A 17604-nucleotide genomic window follows, 5' to 3' on the forward strand; every position below is an offset into this window, starting at 1 on the left:
TACAGAATACCTCTAAACAGGCAAAACAAAGTCATTCATCTTGGGCTTTAGTCATCGAGCTGCTGACTCAGGAAAACATGCTGTGTTCTCGGCACCCAGCCTTTACATTAAAACCGGATGATTTGTGAAGCCTAGACACGTCCCCACCCACTTCTCTGTCCCTTCAGCTGCCAGTGTCAGGCTTTGGGCTCTTCCTTCGCCTTTCTTGGTATAACAGGTGTCCAAATTCTGACTCCATTTCCTTCTGGATGTACCTTAGCCATGGGACCGGAGAAGACAGGTCAGTCTCCCAGAGTCTGCTGGATTGCATCTGGCTCAGGCAAAGCTGGCTTCTATGTCAGCAATTCCTCTTATATGTGGTCTTTCTTTAGTGGCTCTGTCTATTTAGTGTTTAAAAGGCTGGTCCTTAAGTATTCCCCTTGCCAATCTCTCAAATTCCAAATCCTCCCAAGTTCCTGGGGAGATTTGACAACAGTGAACACATTATAAGCTCAGTGTCTTCCACCCTGTTCAGTCACCCTCTCCTACAAGACTGTCCCACAGAGGGATGAGATGTGCAAGTTCTTCTGACAAAGTTTAAGATTTACTTTTTTTTGTTTTATGGGTAGGGTGTTTTGCTTGCACGTATGTGTGTGCACCATGTGCATGCCTGGTGCTCACGGAGGTCATCAAGTGCCCTATAACTGGAGTATTAGATGGTTGCGAGCCATCATGTTAATGCTGGGAATCAAACCCAGGTCCTCCACAAGAACAAGTACTTTTAATCCTGAGATGGGCAAAATTTTCTGGAGATGTAGCTTAGTCAGTAGGTACTTCTCCAGCAGGCACAAAGCCCTGTGTTTGATGCCCAGCACTTCATAAACTGGGGGTGGTGGTGTATGCCTGTTTATCTCCACACTTGGGAAGTAGAGGCAGGAGGATCAAGTTCAAGGTCGTCCTCCACTAACCTATGAATTTGAGGCCAGCTGGGGGGTACATGAGACTCCACTGACAAGGCTGTGGAGCTGAGATTTGCAATTTGGGGAGCTAACATTTTTCTCTTTCCAGCCACAGGTGGCCTGGGAGGATGGCAGAGTCAGCCTCACAAGGTGGCTTTTCAGACGGTTTGAAGCAAGTCTCAAACCTGTGTGGTGTCCTCCGGAATTCATGTACAAAAACCTTAGTCTTCAAAGTCCCATGTCAATGACACTTGTGAGTGGGGCCTTGGGGAGGCTATTGGGTCACAAAACTGTCTACCACTGTGGGTGAATTCCTTTGTAAATTAGTGGATGGTTCGGTTATTGATGATTTTGTTGAGCTCAGCTTGTGTGGGGAGTGCTCTGCTGTGCTATAAGCACACAGAAAGAACAGTATTGGCAGACTCCAGACGTGCGTGTGCGTGCGCGTGTGTGTGCGTGCGTGTGTGTGTGTGTGTGTGTGTATGTTGGTGGGCATGTGAGTATGTGTGCCTCTGGAGATTAGGGGGCAGCTTTGTGTGTTGTGCCACAGGTACCGCCCTCCTTGTCTTCTGAGATTGTATCTTATTGGCCTAGAGCCTGATAATTAGGCCCTGCTGGCTAGTCACTGAGTCCCAGGGATCTGTCACCAACCCCCACCCCAGCATTGGGATTACAAGCACATTCTACCATGTTCATCTTTTTAATAGGGGTGACAGGGATTGAACTCAGGCCCTTGGGCTTGTAAGGCAAGCACTTCACTGGCTGGGCCATCTCTCCAGCCAAGAAAAATATTGCTTCTAATGTAAGAAGAAACTCCATACATTAGAGCCAAGAATGGACCAGTAGGCGGTGGAAAGACGGCATTCATGGTTGCCCCAGGAGTCGTAACTTATGCTTACGATACAGAAGGGTAACTCCCACTGATGGTGAACACCAAAAGGAAATGTGATGTTCGGGTACCACCCTCTCACGTCTACCTTCAGGGTTAACATCATTTTGAGGAAGCTTGTAAGTCAACCAAGTGACACTTTATTTTCTTAGATTATAAATGGCCTGGCCAAACAGACTGGCAACTGGGTAAAGGGCAGCTAGGGTGGAATCTTAGGGAGCCATTGCCAGGTTCAGAGTCGGGGCAGTAGGGCATGGCTTGTTGAAAGAGTCTGGCTCACCACTGTAGCAGCCTTTGGAGTCCTTCTGCCTACAGTCTTGACCTATCCTGTCCACGGGACAAACTCCATCAGCCTGGTCTTTTACTCACGTGGCAAAGGTCCCCAGTCCTTAGTCGACAGCTGGAGTACACAGGTATAGCCTTCGTGGGCTGCCTTGTTTCAGCCCTCAGCCAGGTGCCCACAGCGTGGGCCTTGCTCTTGTGTTCTTAGCTGGTCCCACTTACTGTCTGCCTCAGTCGCCTTCTGTGCTACTTCTCTGCCTCTTCTTGGGTCACTCCTACCTCTGCCCTTCCCACCCTCGGGGTCCTACTTTGTGCCCAGTGGAAAGGCTAGGGCTAGGGTGTGGTCTCTTGAAGACCCTGTGAGAACAGCCAGACCTCCCTGGGGTGTCCTTCCTCCAGATGGCCCCGTGACAGTGGCATGGAGCCCCCAAGAACTTTGGGTTTGGATAAAGGAGGCGTATAGAGAAGGGATGCAGTCCTCGTGATCCCCTTCCTCCAGCCCCACCCAGCCTGGCACGATCCCCTCTTCTTTTCTGCCCATTCACATTCAAGCCCAAGTCTCCACCAAGTGTTCATGGTATGTACTGGGAGTGGAACAGCTGAACCTCATGGGAAGGATGCACTCAACTTTGAACAAATCAGAGAGCTTTTCAGAGAGTTGGAGTTTTAGACCCCCTCCAGTAACGTAACAGAGTGTTTACTCTCTGCATACGCACAGTGCACAGTGCTAATCCCCCTGTGGTAGGGCTTCCCCACACTGAAATGAGGACAGAGCTAGACACAACAGGCAGTGTTGCATGGCTCTGTATTCTCTGAGTTCGCAGCCTTGGGACTGAAGAAGCAACAGAAGCTGTGGGATCTGTTAGGGCCGTTGTAAACGGGGACCACGACATTGACGGGATTAAATGAGATTGTGGGTACACACCCATTCCCACAGTACTGTGAGTTTCCTGTCTCTGGACTGATAAGCCAGGACTGGAGCACCACAGCTACACTCTGATGTCAACTCCTAGGCAAGGAACACTGAGCACCTGCCCCAGGGTTCGGCTATCTGTGGTCATACTGTTTGTACCTAGTCAGGGGCATGGACTTTGCCCCTCTCTCCAGCCCTCTCACTCACCCTGGGGTTTTCCTATTTCCTTTGCCACTGCAGTGGGCTCCAGCCGAGAGATCAAGGAGAGACGTCTTGCAGTTTGGCCTCTACTGGATTCTAGAGAGTCTGGTTCTTGAAAATAACCTATGTGTGAGAGATGCACCCCCATACGTTTGTGCCAACGGGATTGGGGCCTTGTTTGAGGGGAGCTAGAGAGACGCGGATTATTTAGGGGACCTAGGGAGCATGTCCAGAGGGCTCCTATAGAGCAAGGAGATGCCACAGAGCTGGTGACAGATTCTCATGACTCGGTGGTACTCAGGTCTGAGGATGTGGCTTTCTAAGGGACAATGCCCTCTTACACTTTCCATGGCACTGGTGGAGAAAGCCAGGGTGCTCTGGCCTGAAGCAAACATGCAGCTTAGTAGATAATGAGCTGAAACAGGCTTCGGAGTGTGTGTCTGTCCCCAGAGGAGCCCTTTCTTTACCTGAGGGCCTTTGGATGTTTTTTCTATGTGAAAATGGGACTTGTAAATAAACTCTGTTTATGGACAGGTGACACCCAGAGGCAGGGGTGGTTTAGGGAGACAGAGACAGAGACCCTTAGATCTGGGGTCCACAACCCTAAAAACTACTTCAGGGGACAACTTCACTCTTGACATTTCTGTCCTGGATACTTTTACTCTGTGTTCAGTAGGACACCATGATGTGATAATGCTGGCTGAATGACAGAGGCATTTTCCTGTGGTACTGCAGTGAGATGCAGGAGAAACGACACCTTCTCAGAGAGCAACTGCGAGTTAGAGCCTGGAGTTGTTGTGTACGGTGTGTGACTGTAAGAGATGTTTGTGTGGTGTGTGTGTATGTGTGTGTGGTATGTGTGGTGTGTGTGTGTATGGTATGCGTATGTGTGTTTATGTATGGTGTGTGCATGTGTGTGTGTGTGGTATGTATGGTGTGTATGTGTGATTTGTTTGTATATGTGTTTGGTATATAGGAAGTAAGGGGAAGAGAACCAGGTCCCCTCTTGTCTTCTGTGCCTGGACAGTTCAGGGATGATGTTGTCCAGTCACTGCTCAAGGATCCTTGGGGAAGAAGGGTGACAGCTGGTGGCAGCGTAAGAACTGAACAGCATTGGCAGGGCACAGGAGGGCCATCTAGAACTGACAGATGCGAGCAAGGCTGTCTCACAGACCTCAGGGTTCCTCCCAGAGTGGCTAAGACTACAGCAGGGGACTACGCAATCCCTCCCCATCTTCTACCTCTGCTAGGTGGTGCGAGGGGCCACTGTGCTGGAAACTTGTGCTGGCTCTGAAGGCCAAAGTCACCTTCCGTCCCTACTCTCGCTGCCTGCTGCCGGGGTGGGAAAGCGGGCAACATAAATCCTTTCTCATCCCTGTCCCTTGACGCTTGCCTGTGCGGCTGTGGGGAAGAGGCCTGGGCAGCTATAAATCAGGGGCCTCCTCTGGCGGCCACCTTCATCACGGTGCTTTACGGCACTGACATGGGCCAGGATTTAGTGGGCCCAGCCTGGCTTAGGCTATCCCCTCCCCTTGGAATCGAGGCCTCTCATAAATCCTGAAGATGCTCATTTGCATATTCATCTGCATACATTTGCCCCTCGAATTACCTGCCTTAACAGGCACAGACTTCAGAATTGGAGTGGAACTGAGTCTCTCCATGGCTCCCACTGGAGAGAAAGGAAACTGAGACCCAGGGTGGGCAGAGGCCTGTCTCTGGCACAAAGGAAGGCGAGGCGGAAACAGGTACCAGCCAGACGGTATTGAGAGGAAGGTGGCTGTGTTATGAGGCCAGGAAGGCTGTGGGAGTGAGAGGTTCTCACAGGAAGGACCAAGGAAGAGCTCTTCAAGACAGGGAGGTTTCAGGGAGGTGGAGCAACAGAGAAGAGCCCAGGCACTTCAGCCCACACGGGACTTCTGTAGGAAGAAGAGGGGTAGAACAGAGGGTATCTGTGACCCAGGAACCCCTGCCCCACAGCACATGGAGGCTTGAGCAGGGTAACACAAACCAGAACCCTCTATGGCTTCTTCTGCTTCGATCTGTTGTCAGTAGAGACCAAACCCCCGCCTGGACATACATGGCTTGTTGGCAAGGCAGAAACCTGGTGTGGACACATCAGCACTAGCTACACTATGCCTAGGAGGCACATCCAAGCCCTGGTCCCTGCTTCAGGGACATATTCTCTGGTTCCCTGTGGTAGGTCCTGTCTAAGGATGAGAACCCACTGGGTCATACCCTCGTGTTCCACTTCATCAGGTTAGGACCCAAGAGTCCCAGAATAGCTCCTCCAGGCTCTTGGGCAGAGACAATGAGTAAAATCTTGGCCCTCCACAAATCCCAAGTTTTCTTGATCTTCTAAGGGGAGCCCTGGGCTGGAACTCAATGTTCCCAGTTAGGTCTAAGCCTGGCTAGTGACCAGGACAGGGAACTGCATGGCCCCAAGAGGTTGCCATGGCTCTGCAGCCTGCCCCTCCTGGTGTTTCCCAGGGACTCATAGGAAATGGCATCCCAGCAGAGGCTCTTGTTTCAGCTTCTGGGGCAGGGCAGACTTTTGGGAGGAACGGCTGCTCTTGCTGAGACCTCGATCCAGGGTAGACTTCTCTGTCAAGCAAGCCAGCACATTATGGTATCCAGGTCCCAGGGAGTCTTCCTTCCACCTCCAATGTAGAACTCGAGGGCAACACTACCTGCTGCTGCTGCTGCTGCTGCTGCTGCTGCTGCTGCCTGGTATCCAGGGCAGAGCCTTCCTTGCAAAGTTTCTCTCCACCCCATCCCAACAGGACAGAAACAGATGGAGACAAGAAGGGCTGAGTCTAACAGCCATGCCTTTGCCCCATGCCTGTGAAGGCCAATCCAGGGCTTTGTCCTTGCAAACCCAAGGAAGTCAGGGTGGGGCTGCAAGTGCGCAGCACCTTAGTTCCAGGAGAGAACAGGCATCAGGATGGACAGTGAGGAAGAGTCAAGCAGGTGGACATCCCTGAATGTGGGCACCGTAGGATGACTGGAAGAAAGGGAAGGCCATGCAGAAACAAGCCAGTCCTTGTGCTAGGGTCTTCAGCAGGAAGGCCTGCCTGCCCTTAGTGTCCCACTGCACCTCTCTGCAGAGGCTCTGGGGCTGCTCAGTTTTCTCTTATGAATTTTCCCTCTTGGGAAGACAAGAGGGTCTTCCCTCCACCTACGCCAGAGCCCAGATCAAGAGAGTGGTGGAGATGTGGAGGTGTTATGAAATGACCTGGGAGAGGGCAGTGACTCTAGTTCTCAAACTCACTCCTCGCCTGTACCGCTGTGTACGTTACAGAAGCCAGAAGCCAACTTCAGATGCCTTCTTTAGGAGCTGTCCCACTGTTCTCTGAGACAGCATCTCCTATTGCCCTGGTCTTTCCTGAGTAGGCTAGGCTGGCTGGCCAGTGAGCCCCAGAGATTCACCTGTCTCTTTCTCCCCAGCTCTGGGATTCTGAGTATGAGCCACGGCATTTCTATGAGGGATCCGGGGGATTGAACTTAGATCTTGTTTGTGTGGGGCGAGCACTTTACCCACTGAGCCATCTCCCCAGCCCTCTGTGCAGTCGTCGAAGGCACTGTGAGAATAAAGCTGTTAATGCAGGAGGGGTATGGCCTCCGAATCTTGAGGACAGTGGGATCACAGAGCAGGAGACTGGCTTAGAAGACCTCCCCAGAGCCTCCCAGGCTGACATGTGCTGGGATTCTTAGAAAGCATGCTCAGATTCACAGACTTCACGGCGGCCCGGAGACAGTCTCAGGCGGGGGCCCCCCATCTGGAAGCCTTTAAGGGGCTCCCTCCCCCTCTTCTGCAAATAGCTTGTTCCCAGAAAACAGGAGGGGAAGTTACCCAACAGCAGGCTTGGGCTTCCTGTGGGGCTGCTGCCCTCCCCTGCCTTTGCCGTGTGCACCAGCTCCCAGGCCCCTGCCAGACACATGTCACACACTTGGTCCCTGTCATCTCTTCCATGTCTTGGGGTCATACGTCTCCTCTTCCAGGAAGGCCCCAGGAGTTACTCCTCTGCTCTTGGTAGCTTCTGTGTCACCCTTTATGGATGAACACCTGGCCTTGAGGTTTCCTTCTGTTCTGCTGTAGCCAATAAGGGGCTGAGAGTCTCTCTGTAATTGTCTTAGATTTATAATGGCAGATGGGGAGACAACAGAGCCAGATAAAGTAGGTGGAGGAGATGCTGAAACACTGGGAGATTGTTTGGGACCCCTGGCTCTCCTCTGCAGTCCAGTAGTATGTGGTACCATGCCTGTTTTGTTGTGCCTGTTCCTATGGATAATAAAGTCTCAACTTTTAGTTAACCCTGGCACAGCTGAGGAAGAGACTGAAAGACACGGAAGCAGAAGTCTTGGCGAAGTGGTCCAGGGGCAGTGCAGGGGTCTGAACTGATCTGTCCATTTGGCTCCTGATTTGCTCACTTAGATCTGAGGGCACCAGACATCAGGCAGCATGGGAAACAAATATCTCCAATGCCTTGGATCCAAGCCAGAAGAGGCACTCAAGTCCTAGACAAGCAGGGGTTAGGGCTGGAATGGAACCCTTGGGCCTGGGAGAGCTGGCTGAAAACACAGCAACCACTGGGCTTTGGCTGCCTTAACTCAAAGATGAGGAGAGGAGCAGCTCGGTGTCAGAATTGAATTCATATCACCTTGGAGATGACAAGGCTCAGAGGCTGGGAAGGAAAAGAAGGTGAGTCTGGAGACAGCGCATGGTGTGGCTGGCAGGGAGGAAGCCAGGCTGCGAGCTGACGGAGGAGCTTTCTTGAGCCTCACTCTTCGACTGGACTGCAGGTCAAGCAGTTACCTTGCAGGGTACACAATGAGAAGTTAATTTATCTTCAGTCATTCATTCATTATTTAGTAACATTATCGTTTGTGTATTATGCTGTTCAGTTCCCTCGAACAACATAAGATGAACCCGGGACACAGTGGAGGACACAGCCTGAGGCCAAGGTCTTCAAGGAAGGGAGATCCTGGACTCAGGCATTTTCATACAAGATGGGATGGTATCCACACAACTCTCCCCGATTCTCGGAATTCTTCTTGGGCTTGGAGGTAGAGGTGTTCTGTTTCTCTGGGGGAGAAGGGTCCAGGGCTCCAGACTTCCAAAGGTTCCTAGTCTCAGCTGCTGCAGCCTGAGAGAGAAGGGGTGGGCATCACAGGTCGCTCTGTTGGGGCCACCCTAGTCAGTACCAGAGTCCAGAGAACTCACAGGACTCTAGGGGCACTCCATCGGAGAACAGGGTGGGGGTAGGAAGGGGGCATGTGTGACCAAGAATTGTAGCTTCAAGTGGGAAATAAGCAGGAGCAGATGGGGCCCTGAGCACAAAGTTTCTGTTTTCACGCAAATGTCTGGGACAATAAAAGTCACAGGGGGAGTCGGGGGTGGGGTTGGAGGGGAACACAGAGCCTGGGTGGGGGGTGCAGGCAGAAGGTGCTGTGTCAGCACTTAGCACTCATTAAAATACTTTCCATCCAGTAGGTTGAGAATCGGGGTGGGCTCTCCAGCCCCCTGCCCAAGGCCCTTGGCTGGCCTGCAAGGACCTGACCCAGCCCAAGAAGGCAGGGAGGGGTCTAGGCCCTGTGCCCTAAAAGGACATTTAGGCAGCAAGTGCTCCTTAGAACTGATTACATTTCCTGGCCTTTGATGGCCAAGATCAAAGCGGGGCCAGACCCTTCTGGCCTTTCAGCTCCTGGCAGTTTCTGTGCCTGCAAGGATCCAGGCTGTGTGGTCAAGGAAGCTGGAGAGGGCAGGCTAGCCTGGCGTCCACAATCTGGATGAACTAGAGTTCTCTCACACCGAGGTTGAGGGGGCTGCAGTTATGGGCACAGGGGGTGGTATTTACTGTCAAGAGTCTGTTTGTTATCCCGTCTCTGTGTCCTTCGGAAGGTAGTAGTGCCTGTGGTAGTCCCACGTGTCCCTAGTCAACACAGGAACTGTGTCTCAGGGCGACACTCTGGAGAGATGACTGAAGGTCCACCTGGCCATGGCAAGAAAAGTACTGACCTGGTGAGTTTGCCTTTCATAGCGTCCTGGCAGGGGCACTTGCGGAATGACATAGAGATGGAGGGATCCCCATTCCCAAAACATCCTCCCTATGGCTCCCTAACTCAGCATCAGAAGAGCCCTCCATCTTGAAGTAGCTACTGACTCATATTTTTGTTTTCACTTGCCCTGGCCAACTGTCACCCAGAGGTCACTTAATGATGAAAAATGGCCCTCTGAGCAATCGGGGATGTGACCATGTGGCAAGCCTCTCGGGGTTTGTCCTCTGTGTTTGTGAGAGCTGGGCCCCACACCTCAGGCTGCCTTCCTGGGAGCCCTTGAGAGGGCCTCGGGTTCAGACAGCTGCTTCTGCTCAGATGAACCACTTCTCCCCTGGCTCCTTTTACTCGAATGTTTGTCAGCTGCTGCCGACTCAGTTTCCCTGAGTATTCAAGGGATCCAGGAAGACGCAGCCTTGGCATAGCAGGTGGGCACAGAGGCTACGTGAGGATGCAGGGAAGGCAGAGGATTATGCTGTCATGTACCTGCAGGTCCCTGAGGTCAGGGTCCTCTGGACATGGGGGCATTGGTGCTCCTGTGGCTGAGTGCCTGCTGCAAGCCTGGCTGCTCGGTGATGCCCAACCCATGTGGAGAGGATTAGTGCCCGGAAAGACCCATTTTCCCCCTCTTTCTTCTTGGAAGGAGGATCAAGGGGACCTGGTGACAGCCCGGAGGTTCTGGGCGTGTGGACAGCCCCACTTCCCGTCCATCTCCCAGACAGCTTAGGAGATGTACGCCATCTGTGGCAGCCCCCTGTCTCAAGCACACAGCTTGCCCTTGATGAGACACCAGGGGCGTCCTGCCTTTTTATCCTGAGAGCCTCTGCCTGGTAGGGAGACCAGGGAAGTGGTCTAGGCCTTCCTAGAAACAAGACAGCCAGGAGGGGTGGTCCAGCTTGGGCTATCTGAGCAGGGCGTTGTCTTTTAATCCTAGCATGAAATTGCACTGTGACTTTCTTGGGCAGGGCCTCTGACCTCAAGCCTCTCTCTTACCCGCTCCCCCCATCCCAATGAGTTGCCATGTCCTAGACTTGGTCTGTAGCCAGTGCCTGCCTCTGATTTCTTGAGAATTTATTGGAAACTCACAAGGAGGGAAATGACCAGTCTTGTCCTATTCTAGCTCCTCAAACAAGGCCAGGAGCAAGAGGAGTGTGAACTACAAGGAACGTGGTTTACGGAACCTGGAAGGGTCCAGCCAGAATTCGGGGAACAGGAGGAATGAGGACTGAATCAGTGATTCCTAAGCTGGGAATGTGTGACCCAACAAGGCCTTATTCTCTTCTGCTCTGTGTGATATATTATTTAAGTAGTGTGTGTGTGGGGGGGGGGTTAGGGTGTGGGGGAGTGGCACTATTAGGAAGTGTAGCCTTGTTGGAGGACGTGTGTCACTGTGACGTGGGCTTTGAGGTCTCTTTTACTCAAGCTTCCCTCAGTGTGGCTGTCAGTCAACTTCCTGTTGTCCGTGAGATTTAGCTCTCCTAGCTCCAGCACCCACCACATCTGCTTACATGCCACCATGCTCCCCATGATGATAACGGACTGAACCCCCGAAACTGTAAGCTGCCACCTCAAGTAAATGTCATGGTCATGGTGTCTCTTCTCAGCAATAAAAGAAACCCTGACTAAGACAAAAGAGTGTACTCAGGAGCAGAGACCAAAGAGATCCGATACTAGTGTGTCTGGAAGGGCCCCCCAAGCCTAAGCTGCGGTGTGTGTGGGGTCCTCCTCTCACAGCTTCTTTCCTTTTCCTTCCTCCACTAATGCCTTCTCCTCTTCCCCATCCTCCTCTTTTCTCCTCTCTTTCCTTGATGCCCCTCTGCTGGGATTCCTGAGCTCAGGAGAAGGCTGTGCCTCTTCTTTTTCTGTGGACTCTCAGCATGGCTGGGTGAGATGCAGCTGGGCCCTCAGGAGGATGGGTGGAGACAGCTGGTCAGCAGCCTACAGGAGTGTTTGGAGGACTCTGCATTTGGTCTCCACGTTGTTTCTCTACCAGTAACCCTCGTTGGAAGTGACTTAATTTTGCCAATGCCACTCTTCCGTCAGCCCAGCAGAATCCTATCCTGAGCTGTAGAAGCAATGGTGGCTTCATTGACCACAGAGAAACTGTGGCAGAATGAAGCAGAAAGAAGTGTCTGAGCCCTGTCTTGGGAGGGACTGGTATGGTTCTTTCAGCTGTCCCTGGGATTCACGTTTACCTGTTTGCACACAGTCAGCCTGCGTGAAACTATGCAAATCTGTGTACAGATGCCCATGAACTGGTGCAGAGGGAAATTCACACATGCACACCATGCATGAACATGTGTGAAGTGGTGTGGGTATCACATGTCTGCATATGTGTACTTACAGACACACAGAAGACTTGGATGCAAAACCAAGACCCTGTTCTGCCTCCCTCCCCGGCTCCCACCCCCACACCCCGTCCCAGACCTCAAACTCTGTTCCCCAGGGCCCCGACAGATGAGAACAGAGAGTCCCCATGTCTTACTATCTGGGATAGTGGCTTCTGTTGGAATCTCCCCCTCTTTTTCCTGACACAAATAGCCTGTGGAACAAAGGGGACCGGGGCTTGGATTATTTACACAGTCAACATCAGGCAAGTTGTGGTCTATTTAAATTCTTCTTTATTAGGTTGGGAAATTCCATGGCAACTACTCAGGCAGCTAGGAAACCTCCAAGACTTAAGCTCCCAACCTCCAACATGGCCATGTGGCTCTCAGAATCCTGATTCCCTGACCCCCCAACCCCCACAACTGACATTCCTAGATTCCCCCTTACCCTTCCATCTCTTAGCCCAAGCTTCATCTCTTCATTGCTACTCATTCTGTCTTCCAGCCTGTACCCCGCATCCAAGACTGGTCCTGTCCATCTCCTCTGAGTTACAAGGGCAGCTGGGTGCCAACCTCACACACACCTATGTCTCACCTACGTCAAGGCTCGGAGTTTGAGTCTGTTTAAGGTCACTTGGATTGGCTATTTGAGCAGGGAAAGGATGATTCTTCTTACCAGAGTGCTCCAAATGAATTCCATAGGTAACCTGAGATGAGCAGAAGAATGGGATACTTATACTTAGGCGCGTGTGGGGGGGAGAAGGGAGTCAGAGTGGTGGAAGTGTCTCTGACATTGCTCCAAAATATCAGCTGGGGCCTGTGGTCTGAGGCAGCAGATTTGTCTGAGATGAAGTGAAGAAAGGGCAAAATATCAGGTCCCAGGTGATGAGGCAATGCTGGGCTCAGGGAGTAGGTGAAGGGTGGATCATGTTGAGTGGGCAGTCCTTGAGTTTATGACAAGCCCCCTAGGGAGGGTCTGGAGGGCAGTCTGGCACTGACATAGCTGGAGTCCAGTGTGAGATATGATCTTCAAGCTGTGAGACCCAGAACCTGAAGCTGGACTTCTAGAAGATTCTAGAAATCCAGTGCTGGCCAATCCCCTAGCAGCAAACCTCTTCTGCTTCCTTAGAGCAGCCCAGAGAAAGTTCTGGAAGCTTTCAAAGGTGGAATGATTGGAGAGCTCCCGGCACAGGTGCTATAAGGTCAGGTGACCCTGCAAGTCCCTCCAAGGAGCCAGGAGGGGCCTGAAACAGAGAGACTGAAGATAAGGAGGCCTTCCTGACTACAAGGATACTTCAGAGAGGACACCCTGCATGGGAGTCTTTGCTCTTCTCCTGTCAGATAGCTCCTGCTCTGCCTGGGGAAGGACCAAACCATCTAAAGAGAGTCAGGGCACTGGAGAGAGGGCTGAAGCCCATAAAGGAGCTCTCTGCCTAAGTCTGCCAACCCAAGTTTGATTTGTACTGTGGTGGTCATGCCCGCATATGTAACACACACACAAGTATGCATGCACACTCATGAGCATATACACCAATGGTAAATTTTTAACGAATGTTAGGAGACAGACGTGGCAGATGGCAGGATAAAGCTTAGGAATAGGAAGGAAGCTGTGGAGTGGAAACCACCAGGGTGTCCTGGGCTCCTAGGGAATCTGGGGAGGTAGTCTGTGTCCTTCAGACTACCAGCAGAGTCCTGTTCCAAGCTGAAACACGCTCTTGTCACCACAAAGACCCATAGTGAAGTAGGGCTTTCGCTTCTTTCAACGAATGAGCCATTCATCCGAGCTGTGGATACAAAGTTACCTTACCACCCAGTGCTTGGCAGGCAGACCACAGTGAGAGCTGGCTTAGGACATCTGAGCTAAACTCAATGATCCATTCACCTTTCTCCCTATTACCTCAGCTCAGAATCTGTACCTACCATGCCTCTCTCTGGGAGACACATATATCCTGGTGATGAGGGGCCTGGTAAGAGGAACCATAGAGGACTGAGAGGGTTTAGCTCAGAACTTCCAGTAGTTAGCTGTACTAGAAGGCTGGGGACAAGGTCAGAGACTGAAGGGCAGCAGTCACCTACAGGGGGATTGCAGAAGTACCAGTGACCTGTCACTCCTGGCTACCCCTGGTGAGGCTCTAGCCCTGGTGGAAGCTGTTAGCACTGACAGGCAATGCATTCTCTCTAAGGAAGGAGGAGAAGCTGTCTCAGATGGCAAACAACCACCTCCATCTCCAAACAGCAGCCGGGTGGCTGGGGGAGAGGACCCAAGAGCTTGCTGCCCATTATCACCTCGATGTGGGCCCTGCCCTCGAGGCCTGTCCCTGCTGCCACCTCTGGGCCTGTGTTTCTGATTAGCTGGACCAGCTGGGCGACATTAGTTGCATTTTTCCAGGATGAATCTTGGTTGTGACTTCCTGCCATGGGTCGGAACCAGCTGCTTGCCTCTGCCGCCTGCTTTTCATGCTACCCCAAATGCCCTTGCTCCCTGCAGGGCATGGGCTCAGGGCTCAGCCTCCTGAAGTGGGGAGGTGAAGCCACTTACCAAGTGTCCCGGTCAGGTCATCTTCCTCCTGTTTTCCTGTGCTTTTGAGGAGAGGGGAGATGACATTTAATCACAGGAGAGTGAGCTTCCCTTCCTGCAGGTGTGTGATTCTAAGCACAAGAGAAAAAGCCTTTACACTCAATATGTCCTGAAACTCTGGTGAGTTCCTCAGACCTCCTAGTATGCGGACAGCGCAGGGGTAATCCTGACATCCCCCCCCCCAGGAACACATGTAGGCATAAGGGATAATGTGTCAAAACCCCACACAAATTCCACTTTGTTTTCTGTGAGTTTGATTCTCTTGGCTTGTCTTGAGTTCAGTCAGACTCCTAGGGACCAAGACCTCAGCTCCCAGCCTGGTGCAGCCCCTGTGTTGTGCAAACAATCTGGCATCCTGGTTCTCGCTGTTCACTCCTTACTTCTCAACCTGTCCCCACCCTTGGCTCATGCTGTGACTGGGGACATGGCTTTGATGCACAAAGCTCTCTGAGGCCTCGTGAGGCTGTTTGCAATGTGTGAGAGCTGTAGACAGCAAAGACAATAGCTCACTTCTGCATTCCTTGTACCTAGGGCACTCTGGGCAGAGAGACCCCTGGTAGGTTGATGAGCATGTGCAGGAATTCAAGCCATAGGTTTCATGCGAGAGGCTTTAGGGACCTCAGGCAGTTGAGACTTACTGGCTGTAGAGACATGGTGGATGCTCTCCCTGGGGAGGGAACCCTGTGCTCCAGAGTAGCAGCCACTGGAAAGGCTGAGAGCTGATGCTTGTAGACATGCAGGTGTCACACACCCAGGCTGGGCTGATGTTCTTTTGTGGCCTCAGGGTCTGGCTATGGGTTAGAGCTGCTGCAAGGGCATCAGTTGTGGCTTATAGACTTGGGGCTCTGACGACTGACTTTTGCTGGGTCACTGCAGGACATAAGGTTCCCATCCCACAGTCTTTGCAAGAAGCGTCTGCCTACTGCTGAGCTTCCAAGATGAGCCCCTTCTCTCTACATGTCCCCAGAGGATTCCATTACCCTTCTGGGGGTGTAAATGGGTCAGGAAGCGCTGTCCCTTCTTCCAGAAGTCCTTTTGGGTTATGACACATTGACATACAAGTCACAGTCTTTGTTGCCCTGGACTTAATGATTTTATTCCTTCAATTCTTCAGTTGTTTTAGGCAAATGTGAGCTGGCTTGTTAATTATCTGGAAGACCCTGCCAACAGCTACATTTGGCTCACTGGAGACTATGAATGAAACTTGTGTCTGTCTTTCACGGTCAAGGATGCCTTGCTGTCTCCTGGATGGCCGGTGGCAAGGGCTGTGTGTACAGTCAGTAATGGGAACACAATGTTGGTTTGCCTGGGCCATGTCAACACAACCCAGAGACTGGGTGGGCCCACCATGGAATTTTGCATGATTGAGAAATTCCCTCATTGAAAGAAAACTCTTCCAGCCTCCATCATTCACCTGTTACTTGATTGCAGGTTCTTAATTGTCATCTGCTCTGGTGCTACAGGGCAAGGCAAGCAGGCACTGCAGATCATCCTCCAAAGACAGGTCTTCCCGGGTCCCTTTGAGCCCCCTGGTGGTCACTGCCAAGCTGTGCTGTGATCTTCAGGGCTTCTTTTCAGTGAACGAGACCAGTGTCCTTTCTTGTCAATCCTATTACTATCAAAGGCCTCTTTGAGTTTTCTTGTATGGTTCACCAGGCATAAGGCAACGGTCAAGGTCAAAGCCTACCACTCTCTCTCTCTCTGCAGGGACCTTTGTTGGGCATCTCTTTCTAAACATTCTCACTCTGGCTTGCCTGGCCCTGGTGAATGGATTGCTGAGTTCAGGGCTTCACTGAGATGACCTCCTCTTCACTAAGGCTCTAGGGAGGAAGGACCGAGACAAATCAGAGCTGTGGGGAGCAGGAGATGTCATCTTCTCCTGCTACAGGGTTGGGTTTTCTCCTGATGTCTAACCTAATGACCTATCCCAAGGGTAATCTACTCTGAGATGAAGGAGATGAGGGTTTCATTGTGACAGGAAGGTGGGGTGAAGGGCAGCTCCCTGTGCTTTGGATGGGCACATGGTTACTTCCTCAAGTCCTCTGCCTAGCAATGGCAGCCTGTGGGGGAGGACCTGAGAACCTTGTATTCTCTCCATCAACAGTCACCCCACACATACACTCCAAAGGCATTCAAGTCCTAAGACCATGGAGTTCTGGCTATCCAGGCCTTTTGGGGTCTAGCCCCCAAGACATGGCCTCCATCCTTCCATAAAATGGTGTCCTACCTTACCACAGACACCCAAAAGCATGGAGTTGTCTCAAGGCTCGACTCAAGTCCTAAGACCATGGAGTTCTGGCTATCCAGGCCTTTTTGGGTCTAGCCCCCAAGACATGGCCTCCATCCTTCCATGAAACGGTGTCCTACCTTACCACAGACACCCAAAAGCGTGGAGTTGTCTCAAGGCTCGCGCAGGGAATAGCTCTGCATCGATTCAGTTTAGGCTTGGGCCTTCAGTGGTCTATGGGCCTGTCTATCAACTCCGCTTCACACAGCCTCCCCAAGTCAGAGCTAAAATCCTTGGACTTCCTCTTCAGCCCTCTATCAACCACTATTCCAGCACAGAATTCCACAGTTCCCCAAGAACTCCCATAATTTACAGACTCAAGGCAGTCCAAGTCCATATGGAGACAGTCACATTCCTCCTCAGAAGCCACTTAGTCCAGAAAGGGAGGGAGAAAGGGAGGAAGGGAGGAAGGGAGGAAGGGAGGGAGGGAGAGATCGAGAGAGATCGAGAGACCGAGAGACCGAGAGAGACCCACGGAAAGTAAAGCAGTTTGTAAAGTCCAGTTGGAATATGAGAGTAGCCAACTGTCCCCAAGGACAGAAGGGCCCTCAAGACACCTCAAGGCAATGTCTCCTAGCTTATATTTTCCCAAGGTGGTTTTCCCAGAACAAAGGGACTACTTTTATTTAGTTTTCCTTCACAAATTAAAGCCATCTTCTTTAGGAAGCTCTGAAAAGTTGAAGACTTTTTAAGGTGATTTCTGTTTTCCCCCCCACCCTCATGATCTAGTTTCACTGTCCGGGTAATCCAGGGCAGATGAGGGATCCCTACGCCCATGTCGTAGGGGAAGAAGCCAAGACTTAGGGAGGTTGTACGCCACTTCTCCACTAATGATGGCAGAAGGATGCAGAGTTGGATCCGCCACCTGCACCATTGGGTGCTGGGGGACAGGGAACCCCGTTAGGATGGGGAAGCGGAAGAGCAAGTGTCTTCTAGGGCTCACCAGGCCAAGCCAGGCTGCACTGGGATGGGAGGAGTTAAGTGCCACCCTGCACAGACAAAGTCATCCCTCCCCCACCCTCCTTTTCCACTCAGTTGACCTTTAAATCACGGCATCAGCTGCCGTGCCAGACAGGCTGTGATTTCCCTACTCCATCTGCCGCGCCTTTCTCCTGGCACCGTGTCTGCACTCTGT

This window comes from Chionomys nivalis, chromosome 1 (assembly GCF_950005125.1).
Source record: "Chionomys nivalis chromosome 1, mChiNiv1.1, whole genome shotgun sequence".
Lineage (NCBI taxonomy): Eukaryota > Metazoa > Chordata > Mammalia > Rodentia > Cricetidae > Chionomys > Chionomys nivalis.